Here is a 26249-nt window from a genome sequence, read left to right as displayed (position 1 = left end):
GTGATTTTGGAAATTATCATGTGGAAAGGGAACAAGTTCAGAGTTGGGAATGAAGCACAGGGAGACTGTTGTCAGTGGAATTTCAGTGTTTTGGATCACAGCATTTTGGGTGATAATGAAATCAAGAACATGGCTGACTTTATATGTCAGTAAGGGGGAGTGAAAGTCAAAGTCATGAATGTCAAGGAGACTGATGAACTAGAAAGTCAAGATGTTTGAGTTCTCTCTCCACATATAAATAGAAATAAATAGAAATAGATACATATACATAAATACACATACATACATATATGTATGTATAAATGTGTGTAAGGGTAAGGATTAGGATTAGATTGGAGAGGAAGACCAAGAGCCAGTTCCCAACCTCTTTGAGAATGGAGAAATGGCATCTCCATTAGACAATGGAATCTAAAGTTAAACCTGGAGATCTTCTAATGACCAAAAATCCAACCATGTTCAAATCTGATGAAGATACCCCAGGACCTGAACCCAAGAGCTTTGGGACTAGCAAAGTCCCCCAGACAACCAGACCTGCTTCCATCCCACACAGCCATTATTGAGAGGGGAAATCATTGTGGACAAAGGGCCAACATTTGTTCACCAACCACCACCACCACCAGCTACTGATCAACTTCCAAAAACAGACAGATAGTCACAGGAAACCTGGGAGTGGCAACCTTCCCCCCTACCCCAGAACACTGGTCCCACTTCTAGCCCAGCCCTCAAAGCTATCATTCAGGGAGATTGTTCCTGTGGAAAGGGTGTCAGCCATCCCCACCAACTGCCAATCCACTGCTACCCACAGGGCAGGAAAGCTAGCCTAACTGAAGCAATGATGTACTCTGAGGGCAAAATAGGAGACAGAATGTGCCAGGCAAGTCAAACTGCCACCACCACCATCACCACCACCTTGTCCATTAGCTCCCCTCAGAGTCTGAAAGAGACATCCCAGGGCCCTGAACCCAGGAGTCTTGGGAATAGCAATGCTTCCAGCCCAATGTCCACAACCATCATCCTGTGAAGCAACCCTCATGCAAAGGAAGATTGGGAACTACTCCTGCAGGTGCTATCACCACATCTTTTGAAGAACCAAAAAAGAATTCTCATCACCAAAGTCTATCAAATGGCTCAACATCAGAAACAGATATGATTTTATCAGACATCAAAGAAGACAAAGTACCATCTACTTTGCTGTTGCACCCTAAGGATCATGGGACCTTTCCATTTGACTTGCAGCTAAAAGTTTTTGTTGTCTCATCCATTAGAATGGCAGTTCCTTGAAAGCAGGGATTGTCTTGCTTTTCTATGTATATCCCCATCTCTTAGTACAGGGTAAGAATTTAATGAAGACTTTGTACATTCATTTATTCAACCATTTCCACTGGTAGCTGGGTGCAGTTATCTTTCTCTCTCTCATATCTAGTCTCATAGTCCCCATCTCCATCCCAGCCCTAGGGGCTACTAATCTAAAATAAAATGGATGAGAGTCCTAAGGAAATATGACTCAAGTTGATGAGAAGCAGTGGGAAGAGAATTGTCATTTTTCCATTCCTTCTGTAAGCCACATTGACATTCTTTTTGGATGCCTGGGGGAAGGGAAGGGAAGTGGGGACTGGAGAAGGGTAGCTAGAAAGAGGGGGAAAGGAAGAAGTGGGAAATCTGCGGAGGCTTGTTCCCTGGCAGCCTCAGAGGAAGGCTTCGGAAAAGTCAGTACAGATAAGGACTTGGACAGTGCCAAGGAAGCACATAAGAATATAAAAACATAGAATATTATAGGGAACTTAGGTAATAGGAAATTCAAGCTGAGAGGGACTTTAGAGCATAAAATTTTGGAGCTGAGAGGAAGTTTAGGACACAATGTCAGAGCCGAGAGGGATTTTAGAACAGAGAATGTCAGAGCTAGACTCGGGACTAGGCCCTTGAACAGAAACTCTGCCCAATGGGCCTTCCAGTGGAAGGAGGGGGATGAGAGCCCGAGTCTTTGCCTTCTGGCTTGGCCCCTTTCATGATGGCCCAGCTGGTTGGAGGGAGGATAGCTTCCCTTCTCTATCGAAGTGTGAATGTGAACGCTCATAAATTACACATCCGTGCCCAAATATTTCCCAGTGGCTACAGGGGAAATTTCCCTTTTAAGTAGTGGGTAGAGCTATGTAGTATGTCATGTTTATGGTACCACTGGGAGACAAATGTCACCATGGTGACATCAAAGTCATGGCTTTGTTTAAAACGGAATTGCACACTGTTTGCTGAAGATCATAGAGACAATGTCCCAGTGCCCTCTGCAGGTAGATCTGTCTGTCTGTCTGTCTGTCTCTCTTAGTGTCTCTATTTCTTTGTCCTTCTCTCTCTTTCACTTTCTCTGTGTCGTCAGTCTCTCTCAAAGCCGTGTCTCTATCTTTGTCCTTCTGTTCTCTTTCTCTCTGTTGCAGTCTCTCTCTCAGAGCTCAGTGTCTCTCTGTCCTTGTCCTCTTTTTCTCTGTGTTGCTATCTATCTGTGTCTCTCTGTACCTCCATACTAATCTATCTGTACATCTAACTGTAAGTCAATCAGGCTGTCTGTCTTCGTATTTATTTATCTGTATAATAGAGGATGGGTGGGGAAATAGATATTTTTCTCTTAGGGGAAAAAATTGCTAAAGGAACCCACCTCTTCCCCATCTGCTTTTCTCCATCTCCTATCCCCTTCCCAAACTGAATTCAGATTCTGTTGCTGGAATGAAGCCCTTGTCCTCTTGTAGACAGATGTTAGCCTAAAGTTAACTCAGCACTATGAGTGAATGGGCAAGACAGGTTCCATGGCCAGACACCATTAGGACTGAGCAAACTTGACATAGTCCCATATCTCTTCCTTCTTGTGCCCTCTCCCTCCTTCGCTCATTCCATCTCCCTCTCTCTCTCTCTTTTCCCTGTTCTCTCTGTCTGTTTCTGTCTGTCTCTTCTCTCTCTCTCTCTCTCTCTCTCTCTTTCATCATTTCTGTCTCTTTCTGATACACACACACACACACACAACATACACACACACTACAACTTATTATTCCTACCTCCTTTCTCGTCTGGGAAACCTATTGAGATTAACCAGAGGAAAATGAAAGCCTTCCCCAGGCCCTGACTTACACTGATAGATACAAAACTCTGAACACCACTCTCTGCTTTCCAACCCAAGGAATAATACCCTGACCAATCTGCCTCGGCAACGTCTCTTTGATCTGTCCCTTTCTCTTTTCCCTCCTCTCTACTTTTGCAGCCATGATCCTATTATGACCTTTTATTACCCACCTATCTGGACTATTCCACAAGGGCACCAGCAGGTCGTTTTTCCTCCTGTCCAATTTAGCCTTCATATGGTGCCAAGCTAGCATTCCTTACGCATAGATATGGTCACATCATTCCTCTGCTTATAAGTCTCTGTTGGCTTCCTCTTGCCCGTAGATGGTCCAGTAGATAGAGGGTGGGACTTGAAGTCAGGAAGACCTGAGTTCAAATCCTGCCTCAGACACTTACTGGCTGTGTGGCCCTGGGCAAGTCACTTCACCTCTGTTTGCTTCAATTTCCTTAACGGTAAAATAAAAATAATAGCACTTCCTTCACAGAGCTGTTTTCAATACCAAATGTATTAACCTCCTCCAAGCCCTTTGCAAACCTTAAAGCATTATATTAATGCCAGCTATTATTGTTGTTGTTACTATTATTACTATGTAAAGTTCATACTTCTTTAATAACATTCAAGGCCCTCCATAACCTGACACCACTCTCCCTTCCCACCCTCCTCTACCCAGCTCTCTGCAATGCACTTCTCTGTATCCCTAAACAAACCCAGAACGCCCCCGCTTTGTGTCCATGTTCATGCTCTCCCCTATGCCTGGAAACCTTTCTTCCTCTTCTTTCCTGCCATACTCCCCTCTGCCTTTAAAGGCCAACTCAAATGTCACCTCCTCCAGGAAGCCCTCCCTGATCTCCCTGTGGCTAAAGGCCTTCCACAAGGACTAAGAGCTCAGATAACACTCGATTTTTCAACTCACTTATGGCTCCACTTACCCACTTAACTATACTATAGTTATCTATGTCTGCTTCTATGATCCCTAGTAGACTACAAGCTTCATGAGGGCAGGAACCCTATCTTTCCTAAACTTACCACTTGATCCAACACCTAACAGAATGATCTGCATAAAGTAGGTGTCTAGTAAAAGGTTTTTAAAATTAAATAGATAAAGACTATATTCATGCATAATATGTAGTAGAAAACCTAGGTGTGCAGTCCCAGATTTGGGAGGCAACGTGCTAACCTGAGAGGTGGAAGACCTCAGTTGGAATCCTGCCTCTAACAGGCATCTAACCTCTCTGAGCCTCATTTATCTCACCTGTAAAATGGAGCTAATGAGGAAACCTACCCCTCAGGGTTGTGAGGCTTGCATGAGATAACAGATGTAAAGTATTCTGGATAGCTTAAAAACACATGATTTATCACTATCTTCCTATGCCTTAGTTCTCCCATCAATAAAAGGGAGGGGGCATTATATTTATGCTACCTCCTTCAACTTTAATTTAAATTAAAGTAGAATTGCAATTTTGTTCTCACCAGCCTTAGGCAGCAAGGTGACACAGCAGATAGAGCACTAGAAATGGAGGCAGGAAGACCTGAGTTCAAATCTAGCCTCAGACACTTACTAGCTATGTGACCTTGAGCAAATCTCTTAATCTCTGTCTGCCTCAGTTTCCTCAACTGTAAAATAAGGATGATCATAGCCCCTCCTCCGAGTGGTTGTGAAGGTCTGATGAGATAATACTTTTTAAAATGTTTTGCATAATGCCTGGTACATCATAGGCACTTAATAAATGCTTGTTCCCTTCCTCCCCTTGCCCCATGGGATTATTGTGAAAAAAGCACTCCATAAACCTGCAGAGATCATAAAGGGAATCTTAGAGATCATTAAGCCAATTCCTTCATTTTGCATACAAGGATACTGAGTCCCAAAGAGAGGAAGTGATTCACCCAAGGTCACACACTTAACACCTAACACAACTGAGATTTGAACCCAGATCTTCTGACTCCAAACCCAGTGTGTTTGCTCTTATGAATCCTGGCCCAACATTAGTTGAGTGCCAATTCCCTTGGCTCACTTCAGAATCAGGTGGCATAGATTTACAGGACAGGACCAGCTAGGGACCACAGAGCAGAGCTATATTAATGGACCCACAGGACTTTGCCTATGGCTTCTTTACAGTGACCAGGTTGGCCCCGGAACATTGTTGTAGAGTCAAGAAAGTTTGGATTTTGGGAGCAGCTAGGTGACTCAGTGGATAGAGCACTGGCCCAGGATTCAGGAGGAACTGAGTTCAAATCCAGCCTCAGACACATAACACTTACTAGCTGTGTGACCCTGGGCAAGTCACTTAACCCCATTGCCTAGCCAAAAAAGAAAAAAAAAAAAGCAAATCTAAATTGGACCCTTCTGGGGGTGGTTTGGAAGAGGGAATGTCAGTGAGCTCCTCCATGGTCATCTGATATAATATTGGCCAAGGTCTTTGCCCAATCGTGGCTTCTCTTATTCCAACCTGAGATCAATGACCTTGCCTGGCCAGACAGGTGAGAATGGTACTTAGCTTTAGAGCTAGAGGGGAGGGCCCTTAGAGTTCATCTAGTCCAATCAATGTCAGCATTGGCAGGTCCTCTGACTCCAAATCCAGCCCTCTTCCCATTATAACACAATTATGCTTTTTTATTTACACATGGATATGTGTATGTGTGGAATCCTTGGCAAGTCATGTCCCTTCTCTGGACCTCAGTTTCCTCTCCTGTAAAAATCAAGGCCCGTAGGGTTAAATACATTCAATGTTCCTTTCCAACTCAAAATCTATGATCCTCTGGCTTGGATGGCCTCTCATGTCAGCCAGCAGAGAAGAGTGAGAGCTGATGGCTCCGTGTGGGTCCCTAGAGAAAAGTCATTTCCATTTTCAGTCCTGGAACTAACGAAATGCCTCACTCTGTTGAGTGGGTGGGCCAGGCCTCACTGGAAGCCACTCTCTTTTGAAGTCTTCAGCCTGAGATAGTTAAGTGAATAACTGCAAGGGGCCCAGGTACAGGCCTTTGAAAAAGAGGCTCCTTTCCTTCCTGCCTCACAGTGGACATCTTGGATTTCCTCTTCAAAGGGAACAAGGGCCCAGGGCTGTTATTTGAAGCCCCAAAAAGCTTGTTGGGATGAGGGAAAAAAAGCCCTCCTGGCACAAAAGCCTACAGGGGCCTTCAGAATAAATCACAGTGAGTTAAGAGTCCCTGGAACGTAGTTTGTGCTAATAAACACTCCATCCATCCATCCATCCATCCATCCATCTATTCATTGAATGTGGTAGAGGGAGAAGAAACTTCAGAGCCCCTTGAAACCAGCGTGACTTTGGGCAAATCGCTGAACCTCTTGGTGCCTCAGTTTCCTCATCTGTAAAATGAGAGGGTTGGACTTGTTGTTCTTCAGTCATTTTAGTCATGTCTGACTCTTCATGACATCATTTGGGGTTTTCTTGGAAAAAAATGCTAGAATGGCCTGCCTTTTATTTCCCCTCCAGCTCTTCTTACAGATGAGGAGACCGAGGCAAATAGGGTTTGTAACTTGCCCTGGATCACACAGCTAGTAAGTGTTTGAGGCCAGATTTGAACTAAGGCCCTGGCTTCACACCCACCACTCTATCCACTGCATCGCCTAGCTGCCTTAGGGTTAGATGAGCTTTAAAGTCCCTTCCAGTTATAGATAGATGATCCTATAGTTACAGGAATGCAGAACGTCAGAGCTGGGAGGGCTCTTAGAACACAGACTGTTAGAGCTGGGAGGGCCCTTAGAACATGGAATGTCAGGGTTGGGAAGGGCCTTAGAAAGTATTTAGTCCCCAGTGCGGGGGAGGGAAGTGGGGAGGCCGCAGCTGGATGATGCAGTGTTAGCTCTGGCCTTGAAATCAGGAGGACCTGAATTCAAATCTAGCTTCAGACACTTAACACTCAACTAGCTGTGTGACTCTGGGCAAATCACTTAACACCAATTGCCTCACCAAAAAGAAAAAAAAAAGAAAAAAAGGAAGTATTTAGTACCAACTCCTTCATTTAACATTTAAGAGATAGCTAGGTGGTGAAGTGGGAAGAACAGTAAAACTGAAGTCAGAAAAACCTGAGTTCAAATCTGGCCTCTGTTTGACTGTGGGCAAGTCATTTAACCTCTGTCTGCCTCAGTTTCCTCATCTGTAAAATGGGGATAATGATAACAGCAACTGCCTCCTAGAGTTGTCCTGAATACCATAAATGGCATAGTCTGGATTTCCTCTGACATCATATCCAGTATTCTTTGCATCCGTTGGGGGGGGTCTCAACTTGAGGTCTATGTACCCATCCCCTCAGGAGTCTGTGGGTAAATCTCAGGGGGTCCATGAAACTTGTTGCTTGGAATATGCAAGTTAAGCCTTCTCTTGAATCCTATATCTCCCAACAACCTGTCAACAAAACCTGCCCATTGACAAACAGAGCTACAGCCTGAGGCGCCCTATATTCCTGGGAGGAGGCTGGTGAGACATACTTGTCATTGTAACTGTGGTTTGTAGAGTAGGGGAGGGGAGGGCTCATCCCTTGGGAAAAGATACTTTAGAAATGGAGTGTGGCATCCCTTCTCCAATGAATTCTGCCCATGAGTCAGCTGCAGAAAGGCAGCTACCGCATTTGCTCAAGGAAGGGAGGGTGGAGAGAACAGAGGGAGACAGAACAGATACCTTGCTCCCAAAGCTCAGACAGTACTGTCGGTAAAGTAGGCACAACTCTGGTTCCCAGGGTGCAGGAGGAGGCAGTCCCTGGCCTTGGGAAGTGCTCACTCTGAGATGGGGGTAGGTGGAGGGGATGGAGATAGAATAAGCCCTATCACTATAAAACATAAGTCTTTCTGACTCCATGAGAAAATTGTGGACTCCTTTGTACCAACCTAGGACGTCATTTGGGCTCACAAGTGCTTTCATCCCAACAGCCCTGTGAAGTAAGTAGGATAGGGAGAGGGAGAGGGAGAACAAGAGAGGAAGGAGAAAGAGAGGGACAGGAAGAGTGAGAAAAAGAGAGAAAGGGAAAAAAAGAGGGAGAGGGAGAGGCAGCTGGAAGGGAAGAGGGACTTGTGATTTCTCTGACATAGGGAGCTCCCATTGACAAGACTTCTACCAAGGCATGTTGCAACCTTCTCTCAAACTGAGAGTCTTAGAAAGTTGGCTAGGGAACTAGGAACTCAGGTTATGCAGCCAAGGCCACACAGTCAATATGTGTCAGAGGTAGGTAGATAGAAATCATGATTCCTACTTAACAGATAAGGAAACTGAGTTCAAAGAGGTTAAATGACTTGCTGCTCCCAGAAGGAATCACAGAATATCAGGATAACTTTGAAAGTAACATGCTGAATTTGTTTTATATACTTAAAAAGAGAAGCAAAATGTCAATGAAAGAAATTCACCATTTCATGTACTAAAATAAAAACAAAACATGATACTCCCACTCCTAAAAATAAAAATAAAAGTGATTGGCTCAGGCTCACATAAGTAGGCAGTAAAAAAAGCCAAGACCTGAACCCACCAGATTCCAAAGCTTGTGATCTTTTCATAACACCAGCATCAGGGACTAGTTTTTCCCCTGGAACAGGTGAAGAAATACTGGGTGGGGGTTGGGATGCATTTCAGAATCTCTTGTCACCCATCTCAGGGTCGCATCTCCTTACACAAGGTTATTGGGAGGAAGTGAGTGGAGCATGATGGAATAGGAGGTGATAGAAAAGAATGGCCCATCCATTTGAGGTCCACCATGGGTGAAGATGTCTTCCCTTCTGCCAGTCTCCTGGCCCTCTTGGCACAGAGTTCAAGGTCTCATGTTCTCGATGCTGTCACATCTCTTCTCCAGCAGAAAGATTCCAAAGGACAGGTTTTCTCCCAGGGTGCTCACTCAGGCAGAACAAAATTTACCTGCACACATAGGAGTTACCCTGAATTGCACAGAATCTCAGAATCGAAAGGGGCTCAGATTCTAAATCTCAGCTCCACACAGATCTATATGAATAACCTGGGGGGGGGGTCATTTTCATGCCCTTGGTACACTTTCCTCATCTGTAAAATGTGGTTGGACTCCATAATTGCTGAAGTCTCTTGTAGTTCTAACATTCTATAATTGAAGGTTTCTTCTAGTTTTAACATTCTAGTGTCTAAAGTTCCTTCCAACAATGACATTTTATATTTAAGGTGCCTGCCAGTTCTAACATTCTATGATTTAATATTCTAGATCTAGTATTCTATGTTCTAAGATATTTCCCAGGTCTGACACACAATGTTCTCAAGTCTTTTCCAGCTCTGACATTCTGTGTTCTAAGTCCCTCCCAGCCCTGACCTTGTGTTCCAAGGGCCCCCTCTGCTCTGACTTTCTGTGTTCCAAAGCCCCTCCCAGCTCTGACATTCTGTGCTCTAAGGGCCCTCCCAGCTCTGACAATCTGTGTTCTTATAACTATACCATCATAAATCTAAAACTGGAAGGGACATTAGAGGTCATCTAATCCAACCCTCTCATTTTACAGATGAGGAAACTGAGGCTTCAAGAGCTTCAGTGATTTGCCCAAAGTCACACCAGTTATAAGGGGCTCCCAAGTCTCTTCTCCCTCTAATACTCTAGATGGCTGACTGGCTTGCTGGAGCATTTATTAAGCATTCGCTATGTGCTCTCCTAACTCTGACATGAGTCCTGCAACCTTTGAGACTCTATCTCCCAAATATCTTTCTGTTCTAAATCCTATGATCCTTCATAATCTGATCCGAACAGGGGAAATATCTCATAATCAAAAGAGTCCAACTGCAATCCCCTCCACAATAGCCCAGCCAAGTGGTCACCCTCTGCTTGAGCACTCTGTAATAGGGACTCCACTGTTTCACAACCCATGGAACCCCTTAAAACAAGGCTCACAGAGCTCAAGGCCCCCAGACTCCATCTCCACCTTACTCCCATCTCTCGAGGAGAGGTAAGCCCGAGGGAATGGGTGTTCATAGACCAAGTAATGAGTCAGAACCTCAGATCAGCTGGTATGAAAGCCCATGCTAGGGACATTTACTTGATCCTGCTCTAAAAAGCTGTTGGCCTATTCTGCCAAAAGCCTCTTGGAAGTTATGGAACAAGAGAGCTGTTTCTTATTATTTTTAATAAAGAGCTTTTTATAACCAGCTTCAGCACCATTAACATGCCACAGGTTTAATAAGGCTACATAATAACAAGGGGCCTGTCTCATTACTCACTAGAAGTAGAAATGGGAACAGTAGTAACACCCACATGCACTCACACCCACATATTTGCAACAATTATACATGGCATTACAATCCATTATTTCCTTAAGATCTAAACCCTGGGAAGGGTAGACTTATCCATACCTCTATGTGCCAATCATCACCCTTATTACTTTCCAGCCCATAATATTCCTTCCTGGCCACTAATTCCTATAGGTATTTGTCTCTCCTCATTAGACTATAAGCTTTAGGAGGGCAGGGGATGCTTTCATTTTTGTATTTGTATCCTGGTGCTTATTGGTGCATGGCAGGTAGTATGTGCTTAATAAATTGTTTAATAAATGTGCATTCATTCATTTCCCACAGCTTTGTGAAATAATAACAATGTTGTATCCCCATTTTATAGATGAGGAGACTGAGGGTGAGAGACAACCATAGAAAAATAGGACTTTAGAGTTAGAAGGGACCTTAGAAATCTTTGAAGATAGGGAACATGAAACCCAGAGAAGGGGAATGACTAGTCTAAGGTCACTTGGCAAGTCAATGCAAAGCCATGTCTCCTGATCCTCAACCTAGTGTTCTTTCCATTATACTACAAAGTCTTTCCTTCATGAGGGTATTCATTCACATAGAATGAAAGAAAATAATAGACCTCAAACACACAATCATGTAGATGCTCCTATGTATTCATGAATATTTATGAATACAATTTTTTTTTTCCATTCAGGCTGTGGTAGGAAAGGGAGGTCAAGTTAGGGTAATCATTGCCTCCCCCAGTATCAGTACCTTGAGGGCAGAAATTGGTGAATTTTTGTGTTTGTGTTCCCAGGGCTTAGCCCAGTATCTGGCACATAATGAGGACTTAATAAATATTTGTTCATTGATTGACTGACCCATTGATCTGATAACTTAGGACCTGAAGAAAGGAGTTCCTAGAAGCTGTTTCACTTAGGGATATCTACCTTGAGAAGAAGGGATAGAATCATAGAGTGAAAGATAGTAGCCAGAGAAAAAAAGACCAATGAGGAGAATTTGACGGAAGCAACCACAACATCCTGCTAGAAATGGTAAATACCAGCAATTGTTTACCAGGCTCTCATTCTCAGAGAATAGGAAGAGAGAAGAGAAGGCAAAGACAAGACCACATGAAATAGACCTGGGGGTTCTAGTAGACTGCAAACACTTAGCAAAGAGCTTGGAACAGAGTAAGTACTTAATGAATGTTTATTGAATCATTGATTGATTGATTGATTGATTGATCGACTTGAAAGGCCAAATGATCCTAGAGCTGAAAGGGACTTCAGGGGTGGAATAATACAATAATTCATTTTATAGATGAGGAAACCAAGTCTGAGGAGAGGTTAAGATCACACAGGTAATGTGTAGCACATCAAAGACTTGAACTCAGGTCATCTGATTCCCAACTTAGCGCTCATCCCATGTATCATTCTGCATATTGAAACATATCAGAAATATGACATAGGTTAATATTTTGATACTTTAAGAATCTGTGAGTGTGTCAGAATGGGCACTGCTTCAACTGACACAGGTCCTATTTCCTCTGTAGCCTAGTAGGAAGTCTGAGAACTGCTGGAACAAAATTATCCTGGTTAATGCCATTTTATCCTCCAATGGTCAGCCTGGTGCCATTAGAGAATCCTCAGCCAAGGGAAGTACAGTCTATTCCCAGGCCCAGACTTGAAGGTTGTTGAGATTAGTAGGACCTGCCAGGGTACAAATTCTGTAGAAATTGCCTCCTAAAACTCAGGATTCCCTCCATGCCATAGTTCGGCACCAGAAATGGATATGAGTTTGCAGATGAAACGAAACAAGAAAATAGGAAGGGAGAGAAAGGGAAACAACGAGCACATGAGACAAGGAAGTCTGCTAATTAGGGCTAATGTGAAATCTAGGAAAGGTGAGACATATAGGAAAGAAAGAGGCAACTAAGGGCAACTAAGTAGCCCCATGGATGAAGTGCTGGGCCTGGACTCAGGAGAACCTGAATTCAAATCCACCCTCAAACACTTACTAGCTGCATGACCCTGAGGAAATCACTTAACCTTGTTTGCCTCAGTTTCCTCATCTGTAAAATGAGTTGAAAGAGGAAATGGCAGTATCTTTGGCAAGAAAACCCCAAATGGGGTCATGAAGAGTTGGACACCACTAAACCACTAAAATAAAAAAAAAATAGGAAAGAAGCATAGGGAGGGAGAGACAGAGAGCTGGAATTGAGAAAAGGATACTGACTAGAAAATTCTAATGTTCTGGAGCTAGATGAGATTCAAGAGGTCATCTGGTGAAATCATTGCCCCCAAGCAAGTCCATGCAACGTTTCTTTTAAAAGATCTCCAGACAACACGATATTCTGAGAAAAGCACTGTTGGATCCAATGTAGCGTGAAAACGACAAGGCCATGCATACAGTAGGTGCTTAAGACATGTCTGATGGATTGAAGAGCAGGGAGAGTGATGCCATGGAGAGCAGATGATTCGAATAGCGAGTAAATGGGCCACTATTCTGCTATACGGAGAGAAGGTTTAGCTGAGATATTTAAGGAAAAGTGAAGGGTGATGATTGCTATCACTGATGGATGGCAGACTGGTCACAAGCCTGTTTTGGTGGAGAAGGACTGGTTTACGTGCAGAGAAAGGAACTGACCCAAATAAGCCTTCAAGTTGCTGAAAAGGACAGAGCTTCACTGTATTAGTTTCTCAGAGAAATTTTCCTCATAAGGTTTCCCCTGTGATTGTGAGAAAGCAACCTGGGACAAGGAGGATAACTCCAGTTGTGATGTAGCAGTGGGTGCCTCCCTCAGAGTTTTGTGCTCTGTGTTAATTCTTGGTCTCTACCAGAGTAGAGGGTCAGCTGGATCAGAAGGACGAATCAGTGAAAACCTGCTAACTCAGATATAGTCCAGACTCCATATTTACTAAAGCTTGTTCTAAGGGCCATCTCCATCCCCCAGGGGTGTGTTTGACAGCTTCTGAGATAAGACTTTAATTCTACTCTCTGCTTTATCATATTTTGGTATGTGACCTTAGAAAAATGATTCAGCCTCTCTGGTCCTGTTTCTATATCTTCAAAGTTAGCAGGTTGAATTACACTAAATCCCACATAGCGTTTTCTAAGTTTCCTGCCAACTCAAGCATTCTGCGTTCTGAGGTCCTTTCCAACTCCATAGAACTGTAGATTTAGAATTGGATGGGGTGTTAGGTATCATATAATCCAATACCCTGCTTTTTTTTTAAGACAAAGGAACTGAGTCCCAATGAGGTTAAGGGATTTTTCTGAGGTCACACAGAGTAAATTGAAGCACTAGGATTTGGGCTCTGACTCCAGATCCAATGCTCTTTTTAACTGAACCATGTTCTGACATTGTGTTCTAGGGGTCGTCCCAGCTCTGACATTCTGTTTTCTAAGGGCCCTCTCAGCTCTGACATTCTGTGTTCTAAGGGTCCTCCCAGCTCTCATATCCTGTGTTCTAAGGGCCCTCCAACCCCTGATATTCTCTGTTCTAAGGTGCCTCCTAGCTCTGACAGTCTCTGTTTTCTGGTCTCTCCCAGTTCTGACATTCTATGAGTCGATGAAAGTTCCTTTTATACCATGTTATGGTAGTATGTTGCAGAGTGCCATCATAATATTTCAGACATCCTGTCATCTTTCTAACTGAGCCTTTTCTCATTGCAATGGAAGCCTTGTTCTTGTTAACATCCTCTGTTAAGCTAGAGATTGTGTGGTCAATACTTTCCTTATAATAACGTGTGTCTGACAATCATTAGTCAAACACCTGTGGGTCTTCTCATCCCTGAGCCTTTCTTTGGAGTGGAGATGAGAAAGCTGGTAGGCTTGTGCTGGGGGAAGCATCTCAAAAGGAGGAAAAGAGGAAGAGTAAAACAGCATAGGGAAGAGGGTGAATAAAGACACTGACATTTGGGCAAAGAACAGACATAGGAAAGAGCCAGCTGGGTCTTTTTGCTTTCTAACACAGAAGTCTCTGGAAATTTGGGGCCTGCAGGGGTCCCCTCTATGAATACATTCTAATTCAGGACCCCTCCTCCCCATGTGGCTTTCTATAGCAGCCATCGAACAGTCTCCCCCAATGGAGCTGTCAATACTCTGGGCAAAGACAAAACTGTGAATCCCCTGCCCACTCAGGGGGCAGGATGCAGTAAGGGACGGGCCAACAGTTATCGACTTTTTAATGGCTCATGACAGCATGCCACCGGGCAGCTGTTGAAGCATGGGCTAGGGGAGACAAAGGGACCTAGCCCTTAGCATGGCCCCCAGGTTTTGGCCCTCCCCTCTCCATGCTGCTTGCCTGGATTCAGGCCCTGGGCCTCCCCCTCATTCATTGTTCCTCCAGAAAAGGTTATTGAGCACCTGCCAGGCTGGCCAAACCCCGGGGCACTGAACTTTAAAGGGGGGGGGAGGGTTGCCAATTACCACATGGCAGTGGGTTGGGGAGGGAGGTGAGCTGGGGTCTGATGAGGAGGAGGGATGCTCTCTGACCTACTTTGACAGGCCAAAACTAAAAACAGCCAGTGTAGAGGAAGCAGGTGAAAAGAATAACAGTTGAGGGTTCCCTTTCCTTCCTTCCTTCTCACCTCAACCCCTCTCCCCAGATTGGGATTGAGATTCCTTCTAGCATGGTCACTAATGAGCAGACAATAAAGACCAAAATGTAACTTTCAGATGTCCCCAGTTAAAGTACACATATGCAGTCTGTCACTGGCCCTTTAACATTCTTTTCTCCCTTTCCTCTGCTCCTCCACTCCCAAATTAGTTAAGACTTAGCTAGTTGACCCTCTAAAAGAACAGAGATGCAGACTAAATGGGAAATAGTACGAGTATATGCTTACTCCATTTGAAAATTTTTCTGGGATATCAGATTGAAAATTTCAATAACCCATGCAGCAGGGGAAACAGCATGATACTTGATACCTGAGCTTGGCACAAGTTCTGGAACTGTTTGGCTATGTGACCTTGGATAAGTGTCTTACTACACATTGAGCCTGTTTCCTCATCTGAAAATGATCTATGCATAAGCCATTTTAATTTTATTATGAGGAAATGCCAGTTATTAGAAGCAGGCATTGGAGGGGGGCAATACTTGTTATTTCAATAGTATAGGGAACTTGCAATATGCAAATGTGTTCCTTGAACACAGAGCATCAACTGCTCCATAACATATAGGCTTGAGTGTCTCTTTGTTTGTTGCTCATAATCATGGAGGATTACTTGGGGCACTGAGAGATTAAATGGTTTGGGTGGTCACATAGCTAGTGTGGGAAAAAGGCAGAACTTGAGGCCAGGTCTTCCCCACTCTAAGGCAAGCTCACTAGCCAATAGATTACACTATGTCATTATTTGTAATAGTATTAGTAGTAGTGGTGGTGGTGGTGGTGGTGGCAATAAATACAAATAATAATAAATGGGTTTGGGCTAAGCGCTGGTTTTTACAATCTATGTTCCAAGCCTCTTTCTAGATAAAGTCTATCTTCAAATAATCTATGTTCTGAGGTCTCTTCTAGATCTGAAATTGCTTTAAGGTCCTTCCAAATTCTGACAATTCTATGTTCTAACACTCTATGCTCTCAGGTCTCATTTAGTTCTGATGTTACATGTTTCAAGCTCCCTCTTAGCTCTAACGTTCTACATTCTAAAATCTTTCCCAGCTCCAATGTTCTACGTTTTAAAAACCCTTCCAACTTTAAGGTCCTTTCCAGTTCCGTCATTCTATATTTTAAGGGCTCTCCCATATCCAACAACTCATGTTTTAAGGTCCCTTTCAATTCCAACATTCCGTGTTCTAAGGGCCCTTCTAGTTTTGAAATTCTTTGTTCTAAGGACCCTCCCAGCTCCAACATTTTATGTTGCCAGATTCCTTTCAATTCCAACATTCTGTGTTCTAAGGGCTCTTTCAGTTTTGAAAATTCTTTGTTCTAAGGACCCTCCCAGCTCCAACATTGTTATGTTCTAAGGTCCTTTTCAGCTCTAGTATTCTACAAAATCTCTCTTTTTCAAAGCATAAATATAACTCATCTCTTAAATGTCTTGTTTTTATCTATTTAGGTCTGATCCAAGACCAGAACCTCCATGATTCTCTACTGCTGGGTAACTCACATCAGGCCATTGGCTGGAAAGTCTATTGCCTTAATCCTCCCTTCATAAATTGGAGAATTTTTGGGGGGTAGAGGAGGTAGGAAAGTTCCCATCCAGGGGTACAATGAGAAGGTAGCATGATGAGGGGGAAATTGACCGCAGATAAATTCCCATTACCACTAATGGAAGCTATCTGCGGTTAATTAGTCCCATTCTCACTCTGTGTCTTCAGTAATGGAAAGCAACATGGGAAGGAGTAATTGCTGTGGGGCACAGTGGATTGATTTCTCTCCCCCTTCCCATATTACTTTGAGAGTTCAGCAGCCTCCTGTCCCCAGGCTCCAGGTTGGCCAAGCAGGAATAGTTAGGGTCCAAGTTGCTGCCAAGCTGGGCTCAGCATCCATGTGGGAAAACCACTCTATTTCTCCATTTGAAAACACTCCTGCTCTGTCCAAACCTGTTTTTAGAGGTTAAGTGAAAAAAATTAAAAAAAATTAAGGCAAAACCTCTTCAAGATGTAGGAGAGCTGCTAGGAGGTTAATAGATAATCTTTAACCCTTCTGTACTAATGTCACATCCCTGTTAGCAGGGGCTGGTGGAGTGAACGAGAAGATTGGTTGCTAGGGAACTCTCCTCTGATTGGAAAGGAGATTTGTCATAGGACTTAGAAGAAAAGACCTAGAAGAAGAGACCTTAGATATAATCTAGTTCAACCTCCTTCATCTTACAGCATAGAAAACCAAGGCCCAGACAGTTGAAGCTATTTGCCCAAGGTCACAGAGAAAGGAAGTGGAAAACATGGGATTCGACCCCCAAGTCACCTGGCTCCCAATCCAGTGCTCTTTCCATGACATTACTTCACCTCTGAATCCTGGCATGGATGAGCGGACCTTAGAGTTGACCTTGTCTCTCTTCTCAGCTGGCTCTAAGAAATACTAGAACAAAGGTTCTGGGAGCCTACAATCTAGAGGGCCAAACTGAACCTTTTCTTAGAGAAGGCAGAGTGAGAAGGAAGAGCTCTGATTGCTAATTGAGAGATTGTGGGAGCCACTTAATGTCTCTCTGTTACGTGCATCTAGCTAGTTAAAGATTGGAGTGGAGTCTTTACTATTCAGAAGCCCCAGTGTGTAAAGTGGGGGCAGGTCAAATAGAGCCCAGAATGTTTCCAACCCTACAAAAGGACAGTTCCATGTTGAATTTTCTATTTAGGCTTAAAAGGAAGATTCCTGGAGAAAATGAGCAAACAGAGTAAAGGATCCAAAGGAACCTTCTAGTGAGAGAAGGTTGTTGAGGAGATGTCTTCCAGAATGAAAAGTCTGCTGGAGCATGGGCTTCATCAAGTCCATAGTGTTCCATGCAGTGTTCCACACTCATAGTCCTTGACCTCACCAAAGAAGGGAGAAGGCATATGTCCATATCTCTTCTTTGGGTGCCAGGCTTGATCATTATACTTTCATAGCATTCCTTTTCAATTATTCTATTGTTCTTGTGCTATCAATTTGCATTGTTTTCACATTATGGTATCTATCAATTTCCTGCCCCTCCTTAGTTCACTTTACATATATGGTCATATACATCTTTTTCTGCTTCTCTGAAGTCATCATATGCATCATTGTTTATAGTACAGTAATGACCCTTTACATTCATGAAGCTAAGTCTGTTTAACCTTGCCCCAATAAATGGACAACTGCTTATTTACCTGTTCTTTGCCACTATTAAAAGTGTTTCTATATATTTTGGTTTATATGGTTTCCTCCTTATTTTAATCACTAATTTCCTTGGGGAATATGTCTAGCAGGGGACCCTCTGGATCAAAGAGTGTGGAGATTTTAATAATTTTCTTAGCATCATTCCAAATTGCTTTCCATAATGGTTTGACCAATTCACAGCTTTACCAACAATATGCCAGTGTGCCAGTCACAGCCCCTTCAACATAGTCTATTCCCATCTTCGGCCATCTTTTCCAATTTGCTAGGCATGGAGTAAAACTTCAGGGTTGTTTTTGTTTGAATTTCTCTTATTATTGGCAATGTGAATACATCATTCATATTGTTGCTAATAGTTTGCAGATTTTCTGAGAACTGTTCATATCCTTTGACCACTTATGCATTAAGGAATATAAATTATTATAAATTATATAAATTTGTATTGGTTTCTCTATATATCTCAGTTATCATACTCTTCTCAGACATATTTGATGCAGAAGACTTTTCCCTCCAACTGGCTATTTCTATGTTTATCCTAGTTGCATTAATTTGATCATGTAAAATCTTTTCAGTTTCAGGCAATCAAATGATCTACTTTATCTTTTATGAGTACCTCTAACTATTGTTTAGTTAGGTATCCTCCCTATAACCATAGCTATAGAAAGTATCTGATTGAATTCCATTCTATTTTTTTAGTGTTGACCTTAAAGTCAAATTTATTTTTAATATTGTTGACATATATAGTACAAGATGTCAGGCTAAACCTAATTTCTGCCAAGTGACTTTTTAATTTTTCCCAGAAATTCTTATCAAATCAGGTTCTTTTCCAAGTAATTTATATTCTCCAGTATATCAAATAATGAGTTATTGAGTTCAACTTTTTCTGCTTTTTCTTTATCTAGTCTGTTTCATGGATTTGCTTTTCTATTTTTTTAACCAATGCCAAATAATTTTGATGATTACTGATTTGCAGTATAATGTGAGGTCTGGAAGTACTTTATCCCCCCTTCATTTCCTGCTTTCCCCCCCATTATTTCCCTTGGGATACTAGATTTCCTGTTGCTCCAGATGAATTTTGTTATTATTTTGCCTAGCTCTATAAAGTATCCCCTTGGTAATGTTATTGGAATAGCATTAAATCAGTTAAATTAATTTAGGTATCATCACTTTTACTGTATTGCCACAGCCTGTGTTAGAGCCTTTTCAAATGTACCAACCTGAGAAGAAGCACCTTTTGCATAGACCGAAAATGGCTAGGCTAGATGCCCAAAGGGATTGATAAAACTCCATTGCTGGTGGGAGCTATATGTTTTCATCAGTTATTCTAGACATTTTGTTTGTATGCCCTTTCTTCCCTTTAGGGAATCGGCTGAGCCTGGCTAGACTACATCAGATCCCCTTCAGCTACGACATTCTACATTCAAAGGTCCCTGAGAGCTCTGGCATTCTGATTCAGCAGACTTCAGCTATTATCGATACACTTGTATTCCTTCGAATTTTGCTCTAACTTATATCACATGGCTTATAATTGGAAATGAGGAATTATCTAACAAGTAATCCAAAACTTCAAAGTCTTACTCTGATGTCTCATAGTAGCATATAGGTAACTAATGAGAACCTCCAAGGTTCTCAAAAGCTAAGCCAGCTGAGTGTGAGCTAGGTCATGCTCCACCATGCTGCAAAGATTTTGAGTATATTGCTAGGGACAGATTGTTTCAGCTTCCTAAAACCCAGTTTAACTATATCACCCACTAGTGGCATAGGCACTATGTGATAAATACTTTGGCCATGGCAATCCAAAAAAGAAAGAAAAATTTAAAGGGGAGCTCTTGATCTAGTGAACCCCCTCTACTTTAAGGCAGCTAGTATATACGGCACAGTGCATAGAGAGCCTGAAATCAAGGGGACATAAGTTCGAATTCAGCCTCAGACATTTACTGCCCATGTGACCCTGTGTAAGTCACTTTATCTTTTTCTGACATAGTTTCCTCATCTGTAAAATGGAGATAACAATGTCTCTTACCTTCAAGGATTGTTGAGAGGATAAAATGAAATATTTGGAAAACACATTGCAAACCTTAAAGCACTATGTAAATCCTAGTTGTTGTTATTATTGTTAATAGTAATAATAGCTAACATTTATATAGCTCTTACTGTACGCCAGGCATTACGCTAAATGCTGATAATTGTTACTTATTTGATCTTCATGACAACCTTGGGAGGAAGGAGCTACTATTATCCCCATTTTATAGATGAGGAAACTGAAGCTACAGAAGCTAAGTGACCTGCCCAGTGTCACATAACTAGTAAATGTCTGAGGTCAGATTTGAGCTCAGGTCTTTCTGACTCCAGCTCCAGTGCTACATCTACTATACCACCTGCTTCTTGTCGTTGTTACTGTTGCTCTTGTTACCGATGTCAGACTCTGCATGACCCCATTTAAAGACACTGGAATGGTTTGCCATTCCCTTCTCCAGCTCGTTTTACAGATGAGGAAACTGAGGAAAATGGGGTTAAGTGATTTGCCCAGGGTCATGCAACTAGTGTCTGAGGACAGATTTGAATTCATAAAGATGAGTCTTCCTGACTCCAGGCTGGCACTCTCTCCACTGCACCACCTAGCTCCCCTGTATTATTATTGTTGTTGTAGCTGTTATTGTTATTATTGTAGCTGTTATTGTTATTATTGTTGCTGCTGCTGCTATTATTATTGAAACTAGAAGACAAAAGGAAGTGGCAGGTAAATGGAAGGTTGACTCTCAATTTCTTCCACAGAGAGACAAATAAATAAACTGGCAGGGCTGGTTTTTATCATGCATTCAAAAGCAAAAGGGGAACATCATTTCATGGGACACTTGTTCATATCATATTGCAGGGATCATCATAAGCATTTGTATTCACTCTGAAAATAATTGCAGCTTATACACCAGCATCTGCTGCAGAGGATGAAGAGGTTGAGAAATTCTACGAATAACTCGATAAGACCCTCCTAATTAAATCAACATATACTTTACTGCACTGAGACTTCAATGAAAAGTGGGCATAAAGGATGACAGGGAAAAATAAACTCAAAAATATGGCTCAGCAGGAAGAAATGAAAGAGGCCAAAGGCTCTGGGACTCTGCAGAAGATGTATGCCCATATATCGTAAATACTTTATTCAGGAAGAGACCTGGGAGGTGCTGGACGTGGCAAGGACTGAATAACATCACACACACAAAAATAAAATTGAATATATATGCCAACAATAGGAAGCAACCAGCTATTGAAGTAAGGATACTTTTTGAATCATCTGTCTGCAGAGTCAGACCTTCAATTTAGGATTGAAAAGCTCAAATTCCATATCAAATTATAAGAAAGATTAAAAATGAAAAGATGCGTGGTGCCATTAACTTGATCCATAGAAGTAAGTTATTTTCACCAGAAAGGGAAACTGGATAAAGGAACAGACATCAACTGAGATTATTACTATTTTTCTAAGGAGGTTTAGCAGATGTAGCTCAATTGCCATAACGAGACACAAAGAGCCTAGAAAACATTTGAGGCAGTAAACACTTGATCTCCTTTCCAAGCAGAGAGATATAATCATTAAAAATAAAACTAGTTTGGATGGAATCTTTTATAAATTCTGATTGTGGAGAATGCTCAGAGATTTGGATCAGTATTGCTCCAAAAAACAAATGATAAGAGTTTTTTTTTTTTGTAAAACAAGGGAAAAAAGACTTTTAAAAATTACCTTGCTTCGTTCTTTCCTATAATCTCCCACTTTTCTGTCAAGGAGGGAAAACTATATCTTCTTACTTGTTTTCTATAACCAAAACTGATTATTACATTTAGAGGGAGTTTTTTTCCTTTTAAGAGAAGTACGAAAGGGGAGGAAAGGTTTATAGAAAGCTTGACAAAAGGTCAAATTAAGCCAGACTATTCGGAGAGCACACGTGGACAAGACTGGAAGGAGGACAACAGACAAAAAAAGTAAAAGATCTGTCAAGACTTGACTAACAAACTCTTTTCTCCACCAATAATTCTAGTATCACTGTTCTCCATGTGCCACATTCAGAAGTAGAAATGGCACTAAAAAAACAAAAAACAAAGAACTGGACTAAACCAAAAATACATGGTATGGGGGATGGGGGGAGGGAGAATGAAGGGTCCATGCTAGAGGTGAGACTAGTTCAAGGACAATGATGGATCAACTCTCAAGATAACCTAAAGGAAGAGAGTATACCAAAGTAATAGTATGACTACAGGAAAAAAAATGAAGATCAGGTAGAGAAAGTGGAAAGAGAGCTGGATTTGGAGTCAAATTTGATCTAAAACCATGATTGCCATTTGCTACTAGTATAGCTTTGGGAAAGTCACTTTGCATCTCTGGGACTCAATTTCCTCATCTGTAAGTTAAAGTAGTTGGACTAGATCTCTAAGACCCCTTCTATCTCTGGCATTCTATGATACTATGAAATAATTAGCAACCCATTTGCCCATGTATTGCTATAAAACCTTTATGAAAATAAACTACATGCAGATCAGGGGCATCCTTGATGAAAGTATGAGAAAGGGAAAAATAGATTTCTACCAATGATATCCTGCAGTCGATGACATCTTGACAGCTACTCAATTGACTGAATGGTACAAGATATAAAAGAGCATGCATATTTTTGGTTGGCTATGAAAAAGCAGTTGATTGTGTAGAACAAAATGGTACCTTAAAGGCTGCCTTCCAACAAGGTGTCTCCCATGTATATGTTCAAAATAATTTAAGATTCTCTGGAAGATGCAGTGATGGGAATCATTTTGTTTAATGATCCTCCCATTACATATATTAAGTACAATATAAAGAAGAAAGGTAAGACATTTGCCCCTATCATGGAGGCTGCCAGAGCAAAGTTCAAGCAAAAGACAGCTTCACTATAATTCTTGAGGTTGTCCAGTTCCTCCTGTTCTAAAATGACATGCTGACTGCATCAGGACCCAGAACACTTTGGGACCTGCTGAATGAGATCCAGAACCCAGTTTAACCATCCACGCAGGGGAAAACAAGTGCATAAAAAAATGACAATTATGATATATAGTTGGATGAAGTTGGTCCGTCAGTACATATAGCTTGGCTAGACAATGCAAATAGACTATAAACTGGGAATGGGGAGAGCAGGGAGGGAAGCATTTGGAAAACTACATCGTACTTTTCATGACTCCAAACTTCTCCCTGAAACAGAGCCATGTTTTTAACATAGATGTTCTTCTGGTGATCCTATATGTCTACAAAGCATGAAATGCCACAGTTTGCAAAGAATAGAAGTTGTAGATGATCCAAAGGACAATGAAGAAGTGCTTGGTAAACCTGAGTAGGCCATGGCATATTACCTAGGAAGAACTGCGTAGAAAAACTGACATCAAGAGATGCTATTAGAGAAATGGATGACTGGAGGAGCAAGAGGGCCAGGCATATGATGAGAATGAGGGATAATGGATGGAGGACTGATGTGCAACATTGAGAGTTCTAGAGGAAAGCTTCTAGCATATTGTTTTGACCACTCTGCAGAGCAGTCTTTGGAGCTCATGTATAAGAGCTGAAAATATTGAGAAGAAATGGATAGCTTGACAACCCACATTGTTGGAAAGAGCTCCCAGATTAATGAGATCACAGATCCCCTCCAGGATAAATGTTGAGTTGAATGATCTATGATTTCACTGGGGTGGGTTTTTCCTTCCACTGACTGACTGACAAACAATACAATCTTTCTATTTTTTAGGAGATGGTCTCTGAGATGCTGTGGATTTTAAAAAAAAGAACAACCCTCCCTTGATGGCTGGTGCTCTGAGGTGTTCCCATAGATGAAATGTCAGACTTAGAGTCAAGAAGAGCTGAATTTGAATCGTGCTTCAATCACTTACAAGCTGTGTGACTGAGCAAATCACTTAACCTCTCTCAGTCTTAGTTTCTTCATCTATAAAATGGGGATAATAATAGAACCTACCTCCCAGGGTTGTTCTGAGGACCAAGTGGGGTAATACATTAATATACATAAATATTACACATAGATGTGATTGGTATAATACATGTAAGTGTTACATGTATATAATGAATATTGTTATACTATACATGCACATAAACATTGTATATACATAATTATTGTTATGTGATATATATGTAAATGTTGCATATATATCTGAAAGATGCACAGTGCTTTGCAAACTTTAAATTGCAATATAAATATTAGCTGTTACTACTGCTTCTGCCCCTACTGTGATTACTTCTCCAACAGTAGATACAAGGTCTATCAGCAGTCCTGTTTTTCCAGGTCGATTGACGCTGTCAGAACCCCTATTCCCCAAGCATGGCAGAGCCAAGTTCGTGCCCAGATAAGACATCAGAGGAATATTCTAATAGAATGATTCATCATTCAAAGGAAAAAAAATAATGGTATCTTCGTAGGATAAGTTTACATCATGTGTGTGTGTGTGTGTGTGTGTGTGTGTGTGTGTGTGTGTTTGTGTGTGTGTTCAATGATCAAATGTTCACCTTCTGGGGAAAGGCTAGCTATTTGCTCCATGTAACCACAATGCAAGGCACCACTGATTATCTGGGGCCAGCTAGCCAGAGTGTAGCTGTAATGCTTACTGGGCACTATTAAAGTTACCGTGAAATCATTGAGAAAGCGTTGCCTGAATACCTGGGCTCTCATTGCCCCAACCTCTCCTAGTTCAACCGAGGCCCTATGATGGTGCTCCCCTGTGAAATAGTAGGAAGCATCTTGTGACTACTTCAGGTTCCAAACCTGCTTGTGCTATAGTCATACTTTGAAGTAATGTGGGTCCAGGAAGCTAACCAGAAAGAGATGAGGGGAAAGGAGCATGGGAGTCCCCAAGATGTTCAGATTTTCCACTACAACCAAATGAGTTTCATCCAAAAAATTTGAGAAGATTGGATCAGTAGTTCTTCACCTCAGGTCCATGTATCCTTAAGGGGTCTAGTGATAGGTTTCAGGGAGTCCATAAACTTTGATGGGAAAAAAATCTTTATTTTCCCTAATTTTTAGTTTCTTTTGTTATCCTATATATTTTGTTTTATGCATTCAAAAATATATTCTGAGGAAGACATCAGTCTGCCTGTCAAAGGGATTCAGGACACACACAAACAATAAACAATCCCTGCAATAGTATTTGAGATCCTGTCTAGTTCTGACATTCTCTTTTCCAAGGTCTACACCACCACCATATTCTATGTCCTGAGAGTCCTCAGTTCTGACATTTTCTGTTCTTGTTCTAATGTTACACACACACACACACACACACACACACACACACATTCTAAGGCCCATCTAGCTCTTGTGTTCTATGAGTCTCTAGGTCTGCTTATTCTACCCTAAACCCAATCTCTTGATCTCATGGCACAGGCTTGGCACAGCCTATCCCTCCTTGTTTGAATGTTCTCCTCACTGCCAGTTTCTGTGCCTTATTCTAACCTTCCAAACCTTCCTGAGAACTCACCTCCTCTTCCCCAAATCTAGTTACTATCTTTTTAGGAGACCTCTACTTTACACACTCCATTGGGTATTTGGAAAATCACAGAATCTCAAAGTTGAAAGGGACTTTCAAGGTCATTTAATCCTATTACCATCTGAAGCATAGAGGGCATCTAAGTGTCAGGAGGACCTGAGTTCAAATCTGGTTGTAGACACTTATTATCTATGTGACCCTGGGCAAGTCGCTTACCTTTGTTTGCCTCAGTTTCCTCCTCTGTAAAATGAACTGGAGAAGGAAATGGCAAACTACTCTAGTATCTTTGCCAGGATGCCACATGGGATCACAGAGAGTTGGATATATCTGAAAAACGACTCAACAACAATAACAACAGCAGCAACAATAACCTAAATTAGATTACCTCTACTGTTTGATAAGGCTTTTTTGTATGTTCTCCCATGGGCCCAGTCTCTCTCCTCTCACAGGAGCTCCATGAAGGTAGGGAAAATGCCTCTTTTTTAGTCAGAGAGCTCTCTGAGGGCAGGTTCTATGGGTCCTTCATCAGACAGAGAGAGACACCTACATAGAAATTGTCTTCCTTTTCAGACTGGGGACTCCCTGAGGGTAGGGATTATGTTTCTTCTTCAGTCTTGTCACAGCCCAAATGACCATTTTTTGCATCTAGGATAAGTCTACACACCATGCTTGGGA

This window comes from Vombatus ursinus, unplaced genomic scaffold, assembly GCF_900497805.2.
Source record: "Vombatus ursinus unplaced genomic scaffold, bare-nosed wombat genome assembly UNPS02014884.1, whole genome shotgun sequence".
Taxonomy (NCBI): Eukaryota; Metazoa; Chordata; class Mammalia; order Diprotodontia; family Vombatidae; genus Vombatus; species Vombatus ursinus.
This window is presented reverse-complemented; position numbering follows the sequence as displayed.